This window comes from Telopea speciosissima, unplaced genomic scaffold, assembly GCF_018873765.1.
Source record: "Telopea speciosissima isolate NSW1024214 ecotype Mountain lineage unplaced genomic scaffold, Tspe_v1 Tspe_v1.0056, whole genome shotgun sequence".
In the NCBI taxonomy this organism is placed as follows: Eukaryota; Viridiplantae; Streptophyta; class Magnoliopsida; order Proteales; family Proteaceae; genus Telopea; species Telopea speciosissima.
Genome location: NW_025317392.1, coordinates 131,097 through 155,000, shown reverse-complemented (window position 1 = coordinate 155,000; position 23,904 = coordinate 131,097). Strand labels below are relative to the sequence as shown.

The 23,904-nt window shown below is 45.9% G+C and overlaps 1 long non-coding RNA gene across 1 annotated transcript; it reads right to left on the bottom strand.

Moving 5' to 3' along the window:
• Window positions 1-1,489: 1,489 nt before the first annotated feature.
• LOC122647472 lies at window positions 1,490-22,892 on the bottom strand. The gene is made up of 5 exons (XR_006330901.1): window positions 22,882-22,892; window positions 16,596-16,597; window positions 10,714-10,726; window positions 7,648-7,650; window positions 1,490-1,622 (listed from the first exon to the last, which is right to left on the bottom strand). It is a non-coding gene; the product is annotated as an uncharacterized LOC122647472 (long non-coding RNA).
• Between the last annotated feature and the right edge of the window lie 1,012 nt (window positions 22,893-23,904).

Genomic DNA, 23,904 nt, shown 5'->3' with positions numbered 1-23,904 from the left:
CCCCTCAAGGATGCCCAATGTGGCTGCACCACAACACACAAGGATGCTAGGCGTGCCTACACCACAACACACAATGATGCCCAGCGTGGCTGCACCACAACGTACAAACTTGCCTAACGTGGCTGCACAACAGCGCACGTCTGCTAGGCGTGGCTGCACCACAGCGCACAAACTTGCCTAACGCTGATGCACCACAGCGCACATCAGCCTAGCGTGTCTGCACCACAGCACACATATTTGCCTACGTGGCTGCACCATAGCGCACGTCTGCTAGGCGTGGCTGCACCACATCGCACAAAGTTGCCTAACGCGGCTGCATCACAGCGCACATCAGCCTAGCATGTCTGCACCACCACGCACATATTTGCCTAACGTGGCTGAACCACAGCGCACATCTGCTTAGCGTGGCTGCATCACAGTGCACAACGATGCCCAACATAGCTAAACCATAGCACATAGGGCTGCACAACATGGCTGCACCACAACACACAACAATGCCCAACACAGCCTTGTGCGAGGCAGTGCGCCATGCTGGGCAGCCTTGTGCGAGGCAATGCGCCATGCTGGGCAGCCTTGTGCTAGGCAGTGTGCCATGCTAGGCAGCCTTGTGCCAGGCAGTGTGCCATGCTGGGCAGCCTTGTGCCAGGCCGTGGGCCATACTGAGCAACGATGTGCGGGGCAGTGGGCCAAACTAGACAGCCTTGTGCGAGGTAGTCAGCCATGCTGGGCAACGATGTGTGGGGCAGCGGGCCATGGTAGGCAGCCTTGTACAAGGCAGTGCGCCATGCTAGGCAGCCTTATGCAAGGCAGTGCGCCATACTGGGTAGCCATGTGCGAGGCAGTGCGCCATGCTGGGCAGCCTTGTGCGAGGTAGTGTGCCATGCTGGGCAGCCTTGTGCGGGGCAGTGCGCCATGCTGGGCAGCCTTGTGCGGGGCATTGGGCAATGCTATACAACGTGCTGGGCAAATGATGTGTGGGGCAGTGCAGCCATGCTGGGCAGCGATGTCCAGGGCAGTCAGGCATACTGGGCAACGATGTGCGGGGCAGTGCAGCCATGCTGGGCAACGATGTGCGAGGCAATGCAATCTGGGCAGCAACCTTGTGCTTGGCGTGCTCGTGCTTGCAGTTCATCGATGCTGGGCAGTAGCCTTTTATGCAGCGTGCCTGTCTTATGCTGGGCATGCACAGTGCACAGGGTAGTAGGGCTAGCTAGGGCACCACAGCAGCTTGGGCATTTAATTTTTGGCACCACACTTGGAGGCACACGCGCTTGGTCTACAACTCTGTGGCACCCCACGTTGATCAGATCAGAACCTAGGCACGTAACGGCACACACTAAGGCACCACAGCATAGGCACACAATAAGGCAGGCACTTGGGGGCACGTAGGGTCACGTCATTTTGTGTGTGTGCATGTCTAGTGCAGTAGGACAGCCTCAAGCGAGTATGGGATAGGGTTGTAAAAAGGTTGGGTTGGGGAAGGGGGAGGGACGAATCGATTCGACACGGGGCTGAATCTCAGTGGATCATGGCAGCAAGGCCACTCTACCACTTACAATACCCCTTTGTGTATTTAAGTCATCTACAAAGGATTCTACCCATCGCCCGATAGGAATTACGCTCTTACCCTTTCATGTCTACCAACAACTGGGATTGCGAGAACTGAAACCCACCAAAATCACTCTTCAGCTTGCAAATCGATCGATTAAAGTTCTTAAGGGAATGATTGAGGATGTCCTGTTGAAGGTTGGGGAATTTATTTTTCCTATGGACTTTATTGTTTTAGATACCCAACCTACTGCCAACTTCAAGGACTAAATCCCTATCATCTTGGGTAGGCCATTCGTAGCTACCAGTAATGCTTTAATCAATTGCTGGAATGGTCTCATGAAATTATCTTTTGGCAATACTTCTGTTGACTTTAATGTGTTTAGGTTGGGCAAGCAGCTTGATATGGATGACGAGGTGCATATGCTTCAAGGATTTCCCGATGATATTGATACGTTCTTTGAGATTGATTTTGATTCGGGATTACAAGAATGTATGTAGGAATTGGAGGGTGTTGATGATACCCCTTTATCTGAGGTCTGGAGCATCCAACCACCTTTGGAGCCCCTTGGACCCCTATCCTCTTCCATTCCCAAACCCTCTATTATTGAGCCCCCCACATTAGAGTTGAAGGCATTGCCCTCTAACCTCAAGTATACCTTCTTAGGACATGATCATACTCTTCCTGTTATTATTGCTTCTGATTTGACTTTTATTCAGGAAGAAGAGTTGATTAAGCTTCTAAAGGACCATAAGGAAGCCATAGGTTGTACCATGTCTAACATCAAAGGTATTAACCCCTCCATTGTTCAACATCATATACATCTGATGGAGAGTTCCAAACCTTCTAGGAAACCTCAAAGGAGGACTAATCCTGTGATGAAAGAGGCAATCAAGAAAGAGATCCTAAAATACTTGGATCATGGCATCATTTATCCTATTTTCGATAGCCAATGGGTAAGTCCTATGCAGGTTGTGCCTAAGAAAGGAGGAGTTACTGTAGTTGAGAATGCCAATAATGAGTTGATTCCAACCCGTATCCAAACGGGTTGGAGAGTGTGCATTGACTATAAGAAATTGAATGCGGCAACTTGGAAGGACCACTTCCCCTTGCCTTTTATTAATTAGATGTTAGAGAGACTAACTGGCCATGAATATTATTATTTTCTTAATGATTATGCAGGCTATAACCAAATTTCTATTGTTCTAGAGGACCAACACAAGACCACTTTCACATGCCCTAATGAAACCTTTACTTATCGGTGTATGCCTTTTGGGCTTTCCAATGCCCCTGCTACATTCCAAAGGTGCATGATGAGTATCTTTTTTGATATGGTAGAGCACTTGTTGGGGTAAAATCCACACATCACCTTATATGATTTTGATGATAACAAATAAGTTAGTTTAACTAACTTGTGTTTTACTGTATAGAAACCTTACAAGAAATAAGCATCAAGTAAGGGGGAGCTTTCACAACATTATTGAACTTAGACAAAATATCAAAGTATGGTGTGAAGAAAAAGACTGAGAGAAGGACTATGTTCAAAGACCATGATCAAACATCTCAAATACTAGAGTTGTTATAACCATGTGTTCAATGTTTTTGTATTAAGATGTAATGCATACATGTAGAGTAACCCTAGGAGGTGTTTTTACATGGACCTAACCTAAGCTTATGGCCCCACACTTGTCCAAACATGAACTTAACCATTTTCAGAAAATCAGCTGATCCGGCATACCGAATCCTAATCCGGCATGTCGAATCCATCTTGACCTATTTGTTTGCAATCTCAGGGTTTGCTCACAGAGAGCAACCGGAATGTACTACATCTGATCCGGCATATCGAATCAAATCCAGCATACCAAATTGCAATATGTCTGTTGGGAATTAGCCGTTTGACAACGGATAGATTCCATGATCCGGCATACCGAATTGGGAAACGGCATACCAGTTTAGGACAGAATTATATCCTAAAATGGCAATGAACCTTAGATGCTTTGAGCACCTTTGCCTATAAATAGGTAAGCTCATTTGGACTAATGACAATCAATTAAGACTAATCAAAAGCATCGCAAAGGCATTCGAACTTGAACATTCAAAGTGTTGAAGCATTCATTCATCAAAGCATTCAAGTTCACTTCCCTCATGCATAATAAGAATGAAGTCTTCTCCTATTTTCAGCATTTCCATAAAATGATCCAGACCCAGTTTAATGCCTCTCTAAAAATTTTGAGGAGCGATAATGGGACAGAATATATGGAAGGGCAGTTCCAATGATACCTTTCTGCCCAAGGCATTTTACACCAAACCAGTTGTGTTGATACCCCAACCCAAAATGGTGTGGCTGAGAGGAAAAATCGCCATCTTTTGGAAGTGGCTCGGGCCTTAATGTTTGCTCATAACGTTCCCTCCTTTTATTGGGGGGATGCTGTCCTTACTGCAACCTATTTGATTAATCGGCTGCCGACTCGAGTTCTTGCTTCTAAGTCCCCTATTGAGCTTTTACATGGCTCTTTCTTTTATATTGTTCCACCTAAGGTGTTTGGGTGTGTCTGTTATGCTAGGGATACTAGATCTCCTGGCAAACTTGAGCCCCATATTCTCCGCTGCATATTTTTTTAGGTTACTTTGCCACTCAAAAAGGGTACAAGTGTTATTATCCTCCTGCCCACCGTACCATGGTTAGTATGGATGTTATCTTTCACAAAACTCTCTCGTATTATTCATCCCCACCTCTTCAGGGGGAGAGTTCTAGTGAAGATGTGTTGACCGTAGACCCCCCTCTTAGGCATGTTTATGAGGAGTCTACTCTTGTTGTCCCTGCTGTTCCTAGTATGCCTACCCCTGCCCTTCCCCCTATGTTAGGGGGAGATATTCCTACACAGGGGGATGTTCCCCATTCTCCATCAGGGGGAGATGGTCTTGCACAGGGGGAGGTTTCCACTGTTCCTGCTCAAGGGGAGGTCACCCCAGTCCAGAGAACCATTGGTGAATTTCAACGAAGGATTGATGCGACAAATTTGAAAGTTTTTTCAAGGAATAAGACCAGAACTAGGGAGCTTCAATCCACTGTGACACCTATTCCCGTCCAATTGCCAACTCCGGCTCTGGAACCTACTTCTCTACCTGGTAATACTTCTTCTTTGGATCTCCCCATTGCTGTTCACAAAGGTGTGAGAACTTGCACTCAACATCCTTTATCTCATGTTGTTTCTTATGAATCTTTGTCTCCATCCTTTCGTACATTTGTTTCCTCGCTTTCTTCTGTTTGTATTCCTCAAAATTGGCAGAAAGCCCTTACAGATGGAAAGTGGAAGGCAGCTATGATAGAAGAAATGGATGCCTTGAAAAAAAATAACACATGGGAGCTTATGACTCTTCCACCTGGGAAGCGAACTGTTGGATGCAAGTGGGTGTTTGTAGTGAAGCAGAAGGTGGATGGAACTGTGGATAGGTATAAGGCACGCCTCGTGGCCAAAGGATTTACTCAGACATATGGGATAACTATTATCTTATGCAGTTAACCTTGGATGGGACTTACAATAGCTTGATGTGAAGAATGCCTTCCTCAATGGGAGAACTCGATGAAGAGGTTTACATGGACATTCCACCAGGGTTTTCTTCTGACAGCAATCGAGGAAAGGTATGCAGATTGAAACGTGCTCTCTATGGGTTGAAATAGTCTCCCCAAGCATGGTTTGGCCGGTTTCACAAAGTAATGGTTTCTGTAGGCTACAACAGAGTAATGTAGATCACACTCTCTTTATCAAGAGAGTAGGCAAAAAACTCACTATCTTGATAGTCTACGTTGATGATATTGTGGTCACTGGCAATGATAGTGTTGAGATCAGCAAGTTGAAGACATTTCTTGGTCAAGAGTTTGAAATTAAGGATCTAGGAAAATTAAGGTATTTTCTTGGGATTGAAGTCACCAGATCTTCAAAAGGCATCTTTCTTTCCCAATGAAAATATGTCCTAGACCTACTAACTGAGACTAGTTTGTTAGGATGCAGTCCTTCAGATACTCCTATGGATGCAAATGTTCGTCTCAAGGAAAAGGAGGGTGATCCAGTTAATAAAGGGCGATATCAAAGACTAGTGGGAAAGTTGATTTATCTCTCTCATACTCATCCTGATATTGCTGTTGCTATTAGTCTTATCAATCAGTTTATGCATGATCCCTAAACTTCACACATGGAGGCTGTTCTTCGGATTCTTCACTACTTGGAGTCCGCTCCTGAAAAAGGAATTCTCTTGGCTCCCGATGGTCACCTACACATTGAGGCATATACTGATGCTGATTGGACAGGATCCCCGGACTGAAAGTCTATTTCTGGTTACTATTCTTTTATGGGTAGTAATCTTGTCACCTGGCGTAGCAAGAAGCAAAATGTGGTGACCCGTTCTAGTGCTTAGGCAGAATTTTGTGCTATGGCACAAGGTATTTGTGAGCTACTTTAGTTAAAAGGTTTGCTACAAGATCTTGGCGTTGCTATTCGCCTTCCTATGATGTTGTATTGCGACAACAAGGCTGCCATTAGCATTGCACATAATCCGGTACAGCATGATCGCACGAAGTATGTTGAGGTGGATCGGCATTTTATCAAGGAAAAGTTAGAGGAAGGCCTTATTTGTGTTCCTTATGTGAAGTCTACTGATCATCTTATTGATATGTTCACCAAGGGACTGCCTGGACGGGTCTTTCATCCTAGCCTAGTCAAGTTGGGCATGCTTGATATCTTTGCTCCAACTTGAGGGGGAGTGTTAAAGATATACCAGAATACCAATCGTAGGGGTATTCTGGTCTTTTATTGCTTTATTTTTATGTTTATTATATTTTATGTAATCCTAGATTCCTAGTCATATCTCGGCTAGAACTAGGGCTTTTCTTTTTTATTATTTTTTCCTCAGCCTAGTTCTATTTTTGGTATTCCTAGTTGTTTAGGAATTCCTACTAGGATTAGGATTGAGGCAGCATTCCTATTTGTACTTTGGTTTAGTATAATTCAATTACTATAAATAAAGGGCTTGGGTGATCTATTTCGATCACTCAAGCATTCTCTCAATTCTCTGTTCTAATACGGGCTTTCTTCTACTCTGTCCAGCACTCCCCTATGTCATTATGGCTGGAGAACTTAACTTTGAAATGTTTGGTGGAGACCACAGGTCCCAGTTCGTTCAATCTTGGCCTGCCCAGGATGACGTTGTAGGCAGTCGCGACTTGAACCACCATAAAATTCCCCTTTCTGGTTTTTTGACAAGGGGCGGTCCCCACTATCATCAGAAGCTCTACCGACCCCACTATCTAGGCGGCCGCTCCAGAGAACCCGTACAATGGTGCAGCCTCGGGCTTCAACGTGCCTGGCTGGAACCCGAATTGCAGGTAGGCATCATACGGCAACAAGTCAATCGATGCCCCTATGTCCACTAGAATTTTGTGAATGGGCCGGCTGGCTATAACTGCCTAAACCACGACAGCATCGTCATGTGGCCAGCTTAGCCCCTCCATGTCTTCCTCAGAGAACATAATGATTGGCTGGGCTCGCACTTTCTTTTTAGGCATCTCGGCCACTGCCACGAACCGCGCCTTCGCCTTAGCCTTGCACAACCACTCCTGTCCTGGTCCCCTAAGGATGGTGAGGATGGCTGGTGCCGTGGAGGTGTTGGCTTCATTATCGTTCCTCCTATCTTCCCTTTGGTCATCATGCCTCTCTTCCCGACGATCCCGATCGTCTCACTTCTGGCTCGGTCCTCTCTCCTAGGGTCGTTCCTCATAGCTTCACGACCTCTGGAGTTATCTTTTCCATCCTCCTTGACATAGCATCTCAGATGGCCCTTCTGTATCATGTCCTTGATCTCTCTCTTCAGCTATCTACAGTCCTCGGTATCGTGACCAACATCCTGATGGAATTTACAGTACTTGATTTTGTTTCTATCCTCAGGCCTAGAGAACATCGTCCTGGGCCACTGCAATAAACCCCGGTCGTACACCTCCATCAAGATCTTGGTCCTACTAGTATTGAGGGGTGTATAATCTAAGCTCTGATCTCGGTCTGACCTCGCCCTCTTGGCGTCCTTCTTCTTTTCATCCTTCTCACTCACTCTCTTCTTCTCCGAAGACTTTGTGTCCACTACCTTTCGCGCCTTCATGATATCGAACATGTTGGCATACTGGTAGCAGCGATCCAACAACTGTGGCATGGTGGTGATTGGGTCCAGGGCGAGCGACTTTACTAGGTCATGGTTGATGACCCCGTTATGCAAGGCGTTGAAAGCCATAGCATCATCCAGGTTCTTAATCTCTAGGGCCTCTCTGTTGAAGCGCGTGATGTAATCCCTGATGGACTCATTAGGTCACTGCTGTACTGCCAAGAGGTTGGCAGCGGTCTTCTTTTGTTTAACCCTGCTTCGGAAGCGACTCACGAATGCCCTAGCCAACTCGTTGAATCTTCTAATCGAGTTGGGCTTCAGCTTGGCGAAACAGAGTGCTGCTGGCACTTTCAAGGAGGTGGGGAAGGAGCGGCATGACACTACATCAGACCCGCCATATACTGTCATCATGGCGTTGAAGTAACTGATGTGGTCGTTGGGGTCACCCTTTCCATCGTAGGCCTCAAAGGAGGCTTGAAGCCCCTAGGGAGTTCGGCCCTCATGATATCGATCGTGAAGGGATGCTGGCCTGGCCTAAAACTTTCTTCGGGGGTGCTGCCATTTTCTAGGGCCTCGATCTTAGTATTTATCTCTCTGAGCTTACGGTTAAGCTCACTTTCTACGATCTGGTTGGCGACGGGGTCAATGCATTCGCAACGTGCATTCAGCTTGTCCCAGAGGTCACGTTGGGGCGACCTCTGCTGGCTAACTTGTTCAGTAAGTGCATCAGAGGCCTTGGAGCAGCTTCACTCTGTTCTATCATGGGACCTCCTATTGGTGGACCCCGACTGCTCTATCGTGCGTGAGCCGTTATTCCTTCTTAGGTAGGTCTCCAGTTCGAACGATCCCCGATGGGGGCAAGGTCCTCCTAGAGGGGTGTGAGAACCCATCCCTACTCCCAATTGCTTGCATGTCATCTCTCACGGGCCTCAGGTTCTCCTGCGTAGTCCTGGGAAGTACGAGTGCTAGTGTTGGGGGCAGGACTGATGTCGGAGGTAAGCTTGCAGCTGCGGTGGCTGTCAGGTTGGCTGTCCTCAACACCTACAATTCTCTGACTACCTCCCTGAGGAACTCATTCTGATGGAGGACTGGTTGTTGCAGGTCCTGGATCTGGCCCACATTGGCCGGTGCACTAGGATCTATTGTCACAAGGGTAAATCCCTGAGGCAATGGAGGTGCGAGTGGCAGTGCCCTTGTGCTTTAGCTGGATTGACCCTGATCTTGGACCGTATTTTGGCCAGCCGTCTAGGTTGTCGATGGTTGAGATCCTGTTGCGACTCCTGCCGTCAGTAGCTGGGATCCGATTGGTGCGGTGTTTGTTCGCCGTAGGGTCTACTTTTTGGTCTGCCCCCCACCGCGGGTGTTCTTGGTCACCCGGCGTGTTATTGGTTTTCCACGACTGGTGGAATTTCAGTGTTTGGAGGAACGACATTTTGTTTGCCTGCCATGATCTACAATTGACTGACTGGTAAAGGTTTTTAAGGCTTTGCAACTGTCGTTCCCACAGACGGTGCCAAACTGTTGTGTCAAGAAACCTTCTGGAGCATGCTCTACCTGCAAAATAAGATTAGCAGAGTGTACCAGACGTCGTCGGTGATCTCACTCCGATGCTTAAGTTAGATCTCTGAGCAATAGATAATCAAGATAGAATTCAGATAGATGTAATGCGTGTTACCTCCCTTACTTAAGGTGGGTGATGGGCAGAATCGTGCCCTAATTGGAAAGCTAGATCCTCAGAGGGAAGTGAGAATGTTTCAGAGTGATATGTGGGATGAGGTTTATCCATAACTTCCCACGCGCCTGATTAGGCGCAACATGGGCAAGAATCTCGGGCCATGCTGGCTCCTGGCCATCTTTGCATTATTTACGCATTTATGGAGGTCGTCCCTCCTTCCACTAGCTAAGGCCAGGTCATTGTCGTCCGGGCATGGGCACGATGCCCCCCCAAGCAGTGGCGCGAGCTGGAATGCGACCAAGCACCCTGCTATGTATGTCGCTCAATAAACTCGTGCAGGCAAATTTATTGGCTCGTGCTTAACTAGGCGTGGTCTTAGCTATCTCTTCGCGCCCTCACCAACTCGTTCTCGTAATGTCAGGTTCTTTGTCCCATCAGTAGCGATACGGGAAATGATTGTCATATATACATAAATAAAGTTGTTCATTTCCCCCATACAACCCACAGACTGGACAGTAAGATCCATCATATACATAAGCTGAAATAAAGTAAATATGTACAGGGCGAGATAACTCAACCCCCAAAAAAAGTAACTAAAACAAGAAACAATAACGGGGATAAACTCCTGACAAAATAAAAAAGGATTCCCTAAGATAAAAAGCATCAAAAGCACCCTTCACGGGTCATCGTCAGTAACCACTGAGAACGCTCGCATCATCGACATGACCTCCGTCGGGGTCCATACCAATATCATCATAACCACCAAGGCTCTCCTCCACGTAATGAGCCTCCACGCCACAGTGGCATCCACCTGTACAATCATCTAATAGAAAAACATATATAATAGAGTGTGAGCCCCACTGAACCCGTGAGTAAAACATATCGTCATGCATGCATATGCAACCATATTCCACATGATCCTACATGATATGCAGGTCCAGTTATTTATTAGCCACCTATCAATACAGCTAAGGCAGTTTAGTGCTACTACAATCCCCAATACATGTATCCCTGGTGCGGGCTTGAAACCCCTTCCTGCGATACACCCATTAAGTTTTCAAAGAGGACCAGTCAGCTCTAGCTTACATACCTTGGTCAGCCCGACCAGCTCTCTGTGATTAAACCTATGAGGTAACTGACTTAGTATCATAATTCACCCTTTCGGTGCTTCCCGACATATAGCTCGAGGATTTACTCAGTTTGGCATATAGCCATAATTCACCATTTCAGCGCTTCCCAAGCATATAGCTTGAGGCTTCCTGGCATATTGCCCGAGGCATCTCAGCATATTGTCGAGGCTTCCCGGCGTGTTCGCCCGAGGTTTTACGATAGTCCTCACAGGCATCCAACACCTTAACCCCTGTTGGCAAGGGTACGTAGCACGGGTGATGAATCTCCAACCCCATGTCTATATGGCATTGTATAAGTCAGGTGGGCCGGCTACGGCATCTAGTCTAGCATTCACATTCATCATGAAGTATTCAAGCAGAATTGATCAACAGTCACACAGTGTGTAATAGTTATAAGATTTGAATTTGATCATGTAATACAGTACCATTATTAAAGGAATTTAAATTTCAGTATATCATTATGTTACACGTACATACACGATAACATTTCACTCACCTAGGTCTGGTTCTACGAGATCAGCTGTTGTTTCAGTTCTGGCTGCGGTCTGGCTGTATACCTTGAGCGTGGGATCAAAACCTAAGTATAAATCAGAAATATGTCATTTAACATTCCATACTATTTTGGGATGTCCTAGGGTTGATCTAGGCTGACTGGTTTAACTCGGTGTATAGTCGGTCATCACTTGGTATTCTCTGGGCTTTACACTGGGCTTTAGATCTAAGTCCCGGTGCATCATCCGAAGAATATGGTCTGGGGGCAGAATGGTCATCTCTACAGTACATGATTCTAGTCACAACAGCCTCATAACACTGTCCCCAAGTCAGCAGTGTTGCAAGACAACACAGGCAGGGTTTCCAAGCCCTATGGGGCCCACTTGGGTACCCAAAGTACAAATATATATGAACAGATGTGAGGGGTATTTTGGTCATTTACCACCTCCTTACACTACTTACAGTTCTATAGTGGAATCCCCCAAAATAGATCTACAGAATTACCCATTTTAATTCTCTGGGTGATGTGTGCATCGACCAGTCTGTCACACCCGCACCCCAAATATACCCCCAAACCCCGGGGCAGTTTAGACTTTTACCAAAGGCAATGCCACGGTGTCACTAGCCAACAGCTGTAACCTCAGACTTAAAATATTATTACAAGAAACCCCTCAAAATCCTGGAAGTGTGGGTCTGAGCCCCGTAACTTTCCTTGAAGTTTGGGCCCTGACAGAAGCACCGGAGTCACGAACGGACTCACTTGAACTGAATCCGCTCGAGGATCCACTCGTGCTGTTACTTGCCCTTTTGGTAATTTTTCTTGTGGGACCCACACCCCCATGTCCCGGATACCCTAATTGAACCTTTGGGCCATGTGGACCCCTACCCTTACCATTGATTGGTTGAATGGGCCATGAAAGTGGGCCCACAAGACTTAATTTAAAATAAATAATAGGTTTTAAATACCCCAACTAAAATCAAATAGACCTTAGAGAACAATTGAGTCCTATGGACTTAGGGTGCACCTCAAACACACCCTAATTAACTAGATGGACCTAATGGTCTAAGACTTGGGCCAAACGTTCCCCAAGACCTAAACTAAAACCCATTTAAAGCCTAAGGGATAAAATGTATTCTAAGGACCTAAACCAAACATGGCCTAAGGCCCATTTAACCCTGAAAAGGATAAGAGAATCGTTATTCTCTTATCTTTCCCCCTCCAAGCCAAATCGTGGAGGAGAAGAGACAAGAGAAGGAGAAGAAGGAGGAAAGAAGGAGTAGAAGAAGGAGAGGAATAGGAGGGGAAGGGAAGAAGATGGGAGCTATGCCAAAACGGCTGGCTGCCCCACATCTCCTCCTCTTGCTGTCTAGACGAAGGGAGAAAAAGAAGGTAAGGAGTATGAGATGGAAAGGAAGGGAGGAGGTCAAGGGGGCTCACCTAGCCTTGGGTTTTGTTTCTCCATCAGAGGGATCTCACCAAGGTAAGACCTCCAGCTTGATACTTCTCCATTCACATTTCTATTTTTGTAGATTTCCTTGAGCTTAGGGTAACCTACGGTTCCATTTAGGACTTAAGGTAAAGCTCGGCCCTAGTTGGGAGCTCTAATGGAGCTGACCTAGACCTCTAAGTGTTGCATTTGCAGCCATGGTTGGTGAATCTATGATTTTGAACCTTGAAACCTTACCCTTGGACCAATTTGAGACCAATCCTTGTAGGATCTTGGATCCATAAGGTAAGCCTAGGATCTAGTGACCCTAGGAAGGCTTAGACACCCCTCCCCTGTCCCTGAGAGCTTGGGGCACTCCGAGCTTCAAGCTGGAGCAAAAGCCCTTTGAAATCTTGGAGAAAATTGTCGGCAGACGCATGATCGGATCCACCAATTGTGGTACCGTCTGTTAGTCCACCCAATATAACCCTTGTGTATTGAACTGATCGGATGAAGGAACGGACTCAAGTTTATTGCATCCGCCCGAAGTCAGTTTCTCTCGGGTATGTCTCAGGGATCGACCGGATGCAGGGGCGGACCCAAGAAACACATACGCCCATTGATCCACTCCCTTTTAGCTGTGTCTTAGGTGTCAAATGGATGCACAGTTGGATCTAAGCAAGATGTTCCGCCCGTGGATCCGGTCCCTCTATTTTTACTTTTGGCCTGAACGGAGTCAGGGGCAGATTCACCTCTACTACAATCGCTCGTGAGTCCGTTCATGCTGTCTTGGTTGAAAACTAATTTTAACCTTGAGGGCCTAGCAAGGGACCCCTCTATGCGTGCTTTAATGATTGTTTTTGTATTCCTAGGCTACCCAACTCGAGGGATAGCGGGAACCCCAGGTGAGATTCATGTCAACCACACACGGTGATACCTGTATTAGGTGAGTGGGTTTTGGGTGATTTTGTTGAGTTTGAATATATATATTTACAAATCTTAAGCATGCTATTATATAATTATAAGCATTATGCGCATTGCATCATTATTTAGATGTGAACTGTTATGAATGTGATAGGATGCTCACCAATGTATCAGGCTACGGTGCTGGGTGTGCTGATGCCAGAACCCCAATTTATTTAATTATGAAAATTGCTATTTGCCATCCTGATCTATATGTGTCATGCCATGCTGGTACCCGGGTACTAGATAGAATGGGACGTTGAGGCACCCAGAATACCTCTCGGGACGATAGGACTTGCATATAGTATATCTGTGGCTAGGATGCTTGTTCCCTTAGGCTATGACCCTTGCCAACAAGGGTTTATGTGTTGGATAGTCTGAGCACCTGTGGTCTGTGGAGGTGGGAGAGGCCAGGATAGGGGTAGTGATGCCTATCAGGGTCTGCCACTAGGTGGTCATGATGGCTTCTATCGGTGTAGGTCCCCTCATGATAATTGAGGTTTCACTGGGGCGATAAGATAAGTGACCCTCAGTGTCTCCCGAGTTATCACAGTAGTATATACTTGACCGATAGAATTTGTGTGCTAGGTGGAAAATGAATCTAACATTAGCATGCATCATTCCAATATTAAAACTGTTTGTGTGGTGTATATGCATTCGCCTTTGCTCCCTCACTAGCTAGTGTAGCTAACCCCGTTGTACAACCCCTTTTTAGCTGTTATGCAGGAGGCAATACTTTGATGAGCACCGTTGGTTGCAAATCAAGTGGAATCAGTGGCTGTGACTTGGATGTAGTTGTACACCCAAGAATGGTGCCCTTGGGGCAATTATTTATTATTTAATTTCTGTATTCATTCCACAATCATGTATAAACTATATGTTTAATTATAGGAGAGATTGAATGGTTACATTATGGAAATTATACTATATGTTATCATTAGAGAACCGATGCTCTATAATTTCACATGACTTAATTTAATTTCGCTTCCGCTAACTCTATAATTGAAACAGTTTATTCCACGTGATACGTTCCTTTCTGTAGTCATAATGTGATGATCGGGTGGACTGTGGCTCAGGACATTGTATCTGCGATCTTGGTAGGCGTTGGGATGACACGTGTTGTCTCAGTCATACCCCTATGTGGCAAAATATCTTACATCTGGATGGGGGCTTGACACAGTGCATCGCCTAGAGCCTGTTTAGAACGTGAATAGGCTCCAATTCCAAGGTTTTGCACCATGGGCAGTGCCTTGATCAATCCCCCATGCATGTTAGGTCATTATGGACCCTATGGAGTGTAGTTTGCACTGGTCCACTTGGATTTTGACCTGGGCCCACCTCTTGGCTTCCAGCAGCTGCCCAGACAGACCAGTGAATAGTAACCCAGCTATGTTCCAGCTTTTGGAAATGGATTGGGCTGCATACAAGGGCTGTCCCACGTATGTTAGGGTGTTCTAGGGCTGCTGCAACACATGGCTAGGCTGGATGTAGCCAGTGTACACAGATCTGAGCCCAGACTGCCTGTTCTTGGTGCTACAGTGCAGTGCAGTCTGGCACATGCATGGATTTCAGTCTCAGGTGTACAACAGCAACCAAAATATCATCTAAAAGCTCAGATCTTCCATGAATCATGTTTATATGTTGGATTTGAGGTGGTTCATGTCAGCCCCCAGCTATTCTGGGCTGCCAAGGCCAAAAATGCTACCTAAGCACTGAGATCCATAAAGATAAATAGAGAACAGCAACAAGGCAGCAGGTATAGGTAGTGTTTATATACCTGAATTGAGCTAGATGGTTGCTGGAGCTGATTTGATGCACAAGTAAGCTCTTCCTTTCTTCCTCTCCTTCCTTCTCCTTCTCCTTCTCTTTCTCTCTTTTCTCTCTTCTTTTCTCTCCCACGGTTTCAGCAAGGAACTAGAGCTCTAAAATGAGCTAAGGGTCCCCTATTTATAGGCTTGCCCTCTACTCAGGCCTATTTGCCTGCTTAGGCCCATTTTCAAGAATGTGTTTTTAGACTGATTTTTAGTCATTCTGGGCACTCAGGTAGGGTCCATAGGGATCCAAGGGTATGAGGTGGTCCCCCAGACTCCCTTCAATCTATGGAGGGTGCCCATGGCCAGTATGGGTGGTCTCCACACATCTGTAGATAAAAATAATGCATTTTCCCACTCTAGGCGATGTCTCTGGGTGATGTGTGCATCGCCCAGAGAATACAGCAAGGTTGTTTTACTTTGGGCTTGCACAGGGGTTTGGCCCAGGGTCTTAGCCTTACACCTACACTTCACCCAGGGCCTTTTGCACCTATTTTCAGGTGTGGGACCCACATTCATGGAGAGGAGAGAGAATACCTAGAGTCCAAGAAATACATTATGTTGTGGGCAGTGTAACTGCAAGGATCTGCAATCCATCTTCTGACAGGTATGTTGGAGGACATCCTCAGGGGTTCTCCATTAAATTCAATCACTGGTGTTGTCACACCCCAAACCACCCCCTAGGAGGATTGGGTAGGTGACCCAAATTGCGTAACGGCAATCCGCCAAATCCCATAGATCTAGAAGCAGTGCTTACGATCAAGGAACCACAACCATCCCTTTACCGAAGGCAAGATCAGAGTGTCGCAGATAAACTACAGTTCAATAATAAAAAGGAAGCATAGTGATACTGGGAAACAGTGATAATATTTACATATAAAGGTTTTACATTTCCAATCAACCCACAAGCAAAGAAAACCAAGATGCAAAGCTAATAAGTACAGTACTACATACATAAACATATACAGGGCGAGCATACTCAACCCCCAAAAAAAAAAAAAAAAAACAAAAGAAAAAACTACAACGACCAAGCCAGAACGGGGATAACTCCAGAAACCCAAAAGGAGTCCCCAGGTTAAAAAGCTAACATGAACACTCTTCAATGGTCTTCATCAACAACCACTGAAAATGTGCACAGGATCGGTATGACCTCCGTCGGGGTCCACACGAACATCATCATAACAACCAAAACTCTCCTCCTTGAGATGGCCCGCCATGCCACAGCGGCATCCACCTACAAAATCATCTAAGCAAAACATTATACAACAGAGTGTGAGCCCCACTGAGCTCGTGAGCCAATAACATCAATCATGCATGCACATGCAATCACAATTCACAATTCATATGGTCCTACATGATATGCAAGTCTAGATTTTATTATTATTAGCCACCTACCACAACTAGGTCAGGTCTGTGCTACTACAATCCCAAATACATCTATCCCTGGTGCAGGCTTCTAACCCCTTCCCGCGATACACCCATTGAGTTGTCAAAGAGGACCAGTCAGCTCCCGTATTCGTTCACCAAGGTCAGCCTGACCAGCCCTCTGTGATTAACCCGTGGGACAATCCATTTCTTTCTTTCTTTTCTTTTCTGGCTTATAGCCCATGTGCACCATTCCGGTGTTCTTTTCATTTCTTTTTCTCTTTTCTCATATTCTGATGGTCGCCCCCACAGGCATCCAACACCTTAACCCCTATTGGCAAGGGTGCGTAGCATGGGTGATGAAACTCTAGCCCCATGTCTATATGGTATCGTATGAGTCAAGCGGTTTCAACCATAACCCATAATACGAGCTACCACATGCCCCATTTCCAAGCCGACTACGACATCTAGTCTAGCAGACATACATCAAGCAAACATTCTCTGAGTTGATCAACAGTCATTCAATATGCAATGATTTGAATAGCTTTAAATAGAAATAAATATCATAGCATTTATAATTCCAATTCTTAGTTAACCGGCATCAGATCATGATTACATTTGCACATATGACAGTATTATTCACTCACAGTACTTGGCTCTAGGTACTCAGTCAAAAATTCAGTTCCAGTAGTTGTCTGAGTGTTGTCCCCGAGCACTGGATCAAGTCCTAGATACGAATCAAATAATGTCTTGTTAAATTTTCAGTCTATCACTGGGTATCCTAGGGTTAACCTAACTTACTAGGTTGACCCGGGGTTCATTTGGTTCACTCTTGGAGTTACTGGGCCTTACACTGGGCCTTAGGTACATGTCCCAATGCATGGGCCAGTGCTTGTGGCACAGGGGCAAAATGGTCATTAGCAATGTCAGCACCTGCCCTTAGGTCAGAACATAATCACAGTTCTGTCCACAGCATGTCTGTGCTGTAGGACCAAGCACAGCAGTGATACAATCATCTATGGGGCCCACTAGGGTTTCAAAATATTTTCCAATTAAGGACAGATGTGGGGGAAGGGTATTTTAGTCTTTTACCACATCCCATAGTGTCCAGGGGGTCATTGGGTGAGATCCCCCAACTCTGTCCATCAAAACAGCAGGTTTTCCATCACTGGGCGATGGCTCTAGGCCTTACTGCATCGCCCAGTGCCCCCAAATCGACATTGGGCTGAGATCCCTAGGTGGGGCCTGCAAGGCTGGGCCCATACTTGATCCTCTGCATGTTTAGGGGATTAGGTAGCCCCTGAGATGGTCTACATCATGGTCCAGAGGGTTTTTCCATCAGGCTCACCGTCAGGCTGACTGTGGCTGCCCAAGTAGCCCAGATGAATAGTATCAGGGTTTTGGCTAGGCTTGGATTTCAGTTCCAGCCTTGTATATGGCTGAAAATACATGTATCAAGAGGGCTCAAGGTTGCATCCATCTAGGGTTAAGGCTGTGCAGCCTTGGCCAGCACCCAAGGTTCTAAATCACAGGGTAATAGGGCCAACTGGCAGTGCAGGTGGGCATAGCCAGGTTTTGGCTACAAGAATAGCATAACTAAATGCTAAAAATGCATAAAGATCTCAGATCTTCCATGCACAAGGTCTGCATGGCAGATCTGGACCATTACTGGGCAGACCCTAGCTAGTCTGGGCTGCCCAGAGAGCAAAACACAGTGAAAACAAAAGAGGAATAGGGAGCAGTAGCGTATAGGGGTATTTTTATACCTGTAGAAGGTTGGGAGAACTCGGATCCAGGCTGGTTGTAGGGCTGCAGTAGGTCTCCCCCTTCTTCTCCTTCCTTCCTCCTTCTCCTTCTCCTTCTTTTTCTCTCTTCTTTCTCTCCTTCCTCTCCCATGGATTCTCAACAGAGCAAGAGCTCTAATTGAACTCAGGTCATGCCTATTTATAGGCCCAAGACCAACTAAGGTCTGTTTGGCCTAAAGTCCCCTTTTTAAAAATCAATTTTCGAACTGATTTCGACTGGTTTTGGGTTCTCTGGTGGGGTCCACACTGAACCAGGGGTGTGAGGTGGTCCCCCAGACTCCCCTCTATCAATGGAGGGTGCCCATGCTCATGTTGGGTGGTCCCCATAATTATAATAATTAAAAATACCCAAAATTAGCCACTGGGCGATGTCACTGGACTTTGCTGCATCGCCCAGTGCCATGGCCCAGTGAATTCCAGCAACTGAATTCAAAGGGGAACAGCACAGGGGTTTGACCTTGGGCAGGGTATTGTCCCCACATGCCCATTAGGGGTTTTTAGCACATCTTACATAGGTGGGTCCCACCATTATAGGGAGGAGAGACATTATCTGGGGTTCAAGCCATACATCAGGCTGTGAGCTGTGCAAGAGCAGGGGTCCACTGTCCATCTTGTCACCGGTATAAAAGAGGACATGCACAGGGTCTCCTCATTAGTCCAAGTCACTGGAGTGATGCTCCACAGTGAACCTGGTTGCTTGATCAGGGGTTTCTGTCCTTGAACCAAAATTCCAGCTTGTCAGGGGCAAGGTTTGACACTTCCCCCCACCTTACAAAAATTTCATCCTCGAAATTTGCTTACTGTGTAATCCAAAAAGTTTAGGATATTTCTCCTTCATTTCTTCCTAACGTTCCCATGAAGCTTCTTCTGCTGGGTTATTTCCCCATCAAACCTTTACGTAGGCGACTGTGCAGTTTCGAAGGTTATGTTCCTTCCTGTCAATTATCTCCGAAGGTTGTTCCTCATAGGTTATATCCACGTCCAACTGTCCGGGTTCAGTTGATAGTACTTGTGTCGGATTGTTTAAGTACTTTCGTAGCATTGACACATGGAAAACATCGTGGACGCCTGACAAGGATGGTGGTAAAGCCAGTCGGTATTCGATGGGTCCCACCTTATTAAGAATTTCGTATGGACCAATGAATCTTAGGCTCAACTTGCCTTTCTTGTTGAAACGTAGCAGTCCCTTGGTTGGAGATACTCGAAGGAATACTTTTTCTCCGACTTCAAACTCGATATCTTTCCTTTGATTATCCGCATAACTTTTCTGTCTTGATCTTCTCTCTTATGATATCTACCTTGTCACAAGTCGCTTGAATCATTTCGGGTCCGAGATATCTCCGCTCACCAACTTCATCCCAATAAAGCGGAGTTCAGGACTTCCTGCCATAGAGTGCTTCGAACGGTGCCATGCCAATGGCGGAGTGGTAGCTATTATTGTATACAAATTCCACCAGTGGTATGTGAGCATCCCAACTGTCATTCATTTCCAGAGCACAAGCTAGGAGCATATCTTCTAAGGTTTGAATGGTTCTCTTCGATTGTCTGTCAGTCTGTGGATGGAAAGCTGTGCTTAGATTTAGTTGAGATCCCAATGCCTGTTGCAAACTTCTCCAAAACCTTGAAGTGAATCGAGGATCTCTATCAGACACAATACTGATAGGCACGCCATGTAAGCGGACTATGTTCTCAATGTATATCTGGGTAAGCTTCTCCATTAGGTAACTTATTTTGATTGGTATGAAGTGAGCTGCCTTTGTCAGTCCATCTACGATCACCCAAATTACGTTCATGCCCTTTCTGTTGTTGGGCAGATTTGTCACGAAATCCATAGTGATTTTTCCCACTTCCATTCAGGTATGGGAAGTGGCTGCAAGAGTCCATACGGTCGGTGTCTTTCTGCCTTTACTTGTTGACAGGTAAGGCACTTGGACACGTAAATTGCTACAGTTTGCTTCATTCCTATCCACCAGTAATATTTCTTCAAATCTTTGTACATCTTTGTACTTCTGGGGTGGATAGTATAGGGTGAGCTGTGCGCCTCTTTAAGAATTCGGTCTTGGATATGATAGTCGTCAGGCACGCACAACCTATCTCAAAATTTCAATGCACAATCCTGGGCCAAGGAAAAATCTGGGTCCTTATGGACACCATGTTGAACTTCCCGAATTATCTTGGCCAGCTCGGGATCCAATGGTTGCTTCGCAATTATCTCCTCTCGTATTGACGGCTATAGGTCCATTGCTGCTAATTGCATTGCCGCTTCTTTGATCACGAGCTCTAAATCAAATTTTCGAGCTTCCTCTATTAATTGCTCACTTACGACCAAAGATGCGAGGGACGCAGTCTGAGATTTTTTGCATAATGCATCCGGTGGTACTGGATCTCACAATCATAATCTTTTACCAATTCCAACCACCGCCTCTGTCTCATATTCAGCTCCTTTTGGGTGCAGAAATACTTCAGGCTTTTGTGATCACTGAAGATTTCACTCTTTTCATCATATAGGTAATGTCGCCAAATTTTCAACGCGAAGACCACCGCTGCCAACTCCAAATCATGAGTGGGGTAATTCTTCTCATGTTCTTTTAACTGCCTGGAGGCGTAGGCGACTACTTTACCTCTCTGCATCAAGACGCCACCTAAACCTATTCTAGATGCGTCAGTGAATACTACCATTCCTCTAGTGCCATCCGGAATGGTCAAAACTGGAGCCGATACTAATCGATTTTTCAATTCTGGAAAACTCTTCTCGCATGTCTCATTCCATTCAAACTTAGCACCCTTCCTCGTAAGTTTTGTCATAGGTGCCAAGATACGCGAGAAATTCTCGATAAATCGGCAGTAATAACCAGCCAATCCTAAGAAACTTCGGATCTCAGTGGCATTCTTTGGAGTCTCCCACTCGAGAACCGCTTTCACCTTGTCGGGGTCTACTTTGATGCCGTCCTTGGTGACGATATGCCCCAGGAAACCAATTTGGTGAAGCCAAAATTCACATTTACTAAATTTGGCATAGAGCTGGTGTTCCCACAATCGCTACAACACAAAAGTAAGATGTCGCGCGTGCTCTTCCTCACTTTTAGAGTACACCAAGATGTCATCAATAAATACTATCACAAACTTATCCAGCACATCATGGAATACTCTATTCATCATATCCATGAATGTTGCCTGGGCATTGGTTAGCCCGAACGATAAAACTAAGAATTCATAATGTCCGTATCGTGTTCGGAACGCCGTTTTATGAATGTCACCGCTTTTGATCTTTAGTTGATGGTATCCCGACCTAAGATCAATCTTGGAGAAAACTCCTTCTCCTTGCAGCTGATCAAACAGGTCGTCGATGCGCGGCAATGGGTACCGATTCTTAATGGTCAGCTTGTTTAGCTCGCGGTAGTCAATACACAGCCGCATGCTACCATCCTTCTTCTTTACGAACAACACCGGTGCTCCCCAGGGTGATACACTGGGTCGAATGAATCCCTTCTTCAGCAGGTCTTGGAGTTGTGCCTGCAACTCTTTCAATTCGATAGGTGCCATAAAATATGGTGTCTTGGATACCAATGCTGCTCCAGGAATTAGATCAATTGCAAATTCTATGTCACGGTCCAGCAGCAGCTGAGTTAGATCTTCTAGAAATACATCAGGAAATTCTCTGACGACGTGGAGTTCCTCCAAGGGTTTTATCTTCACCTCCTGGTCTATCACAGTGGCCAAAAAGCCTTGGCATCCTTCTTCTAGTAACTTTCGCGTCTAGAGTGCGGATAATGTTATCCTTCTGGATTTCCTCCTTGGCTCAATTTGATAGGTGAAGTCTGATCCATCTTCCAGTTTAAACTTTATCCTTTTCTCCGCACATAAGACATTTGCACCATAGGCGGATAGCCAATCCATGCCTAGGATTACGTCAAAATCATTTATATCCATCTTTATCAATCGTGCGGTTAGTTTCTTCCCACAGATTTCAATCTGACAGGGGTCGTAGACCTCCTTCAAACTCACGACACTCCCTGTCGGCGTGCTGACTACTAACTCATGCCCAATATCTCTTGGTTGTTCTTTCATCTTTCTGGCAAAGGTTGAGGAGATGAAAGACTGGGTTGCGCCCGAGTCGAATAGCACTCGTGCGGGTATGGTTGAGATATTCAGGGTACCTAGGGTTTTGTAGGTTATTTAGGTCACATGATGTAAATCAATTATTTCCTATAGTCAAGTAGTGTTCAGCAACATACCTGTCAATACGTCGGGGTTTGCCTCAGCTTCTTCATTTGTCAAAGCATACACCTTTCCTTGCATCCGATTATCCCGTGGCTGGAATGGTCTAGCATAGGGCTGGCTTGGCAAGTTATTTCCGTATCCACATGATCTGCAATCTCTGGCCATATGCCCTTCCTTGTTGCACAGATAGCACTTAAAGGGTGGAGCACCAGGTGTTGAGGCTTTGCTCGCTTGACTTATTGCTGGTTGGGCTGGCAAAACTGCTGTCGTCGCTTGACTCATAGTAGGTTGACCAGGTCGACTGATTGTGGGGCGGAAAGGGGTCTGTCCCACGATCGGCCTATGGTACAGAGTCGAAGTAGGGCTTGAACTTGCTCCTCGGTAAACTTTATTTTGCCAGCCATAGGTTTGAAAATTATTTAGCCTTTTGTTCAAACTAGGCGACATCACAATCTTTTCCTTCTCCTTTTCCTTAACCTTATCCTCCATTATCTTCGCCTTATCAACCATTTGAGCATAATCCCGTATGTCCATAATTGACAGAACTGATCTGATCTCAGTTTTGAGTCCCTTCTCAAATTTCTTAGCCTTACTAACTTCCCCCTTCAGGTGCTCTGGAGCAAAATGGAACAGATCTTCAAATTGCTGTTGATAGTCCAGCACTGATTTAGTTCCTTGCACCAGCGTGATGAATTGCACTTCCTTTCTATCCCTGAAACTCTCGAGAAAGTAGTTCTTGAAGAAAACCTCCTTAAATTGTTCCCACGTGGGGTTTGGGTGAGCAGCTTCCAAATTAGGCCTAGTCGCCTTCCACCAAGCTTCGGCTTCATTTTGCAACTGATAACCCGCACAAATAATCTTTTGCGCGTCCGTGCACTCAAGTACTTCAAATGCCTTTTCTAGCGTGCTAATCCACCGTTCTGGCTGCATTGCTTCAGAGGTTATTTTCAAAAATGCAGGCGGTTGGAGTTTCTTAAATCTCTCCATAACTTTAGCAGTGGAATTTTCCGCTAAATGCTGAGGCACAGGTGGTGGAAACAGTACGGGTCGATTAGGTGGTGGTGGTGGTGCAGCGCGTTCATGCATCATAGTTGCAAACTGTGTAGACATCTGGCCAAGCAACTCTTGTTGTTGTTGTTGCATGGTCCGCATCATCGTGGTCATGAATGCGGTCATGTCGCCGACTGCCACATTTGGCTGAGGTGTTGCTGTACTAGCTTATGCAGCCGCCGGTGCTCCTGATGAAGTAGCTGATGCTTCAGAGTTTTGAGCCTCAGTTCCGTTGGGCAGCTCAACCTCTGGTACAACTCTGGGTT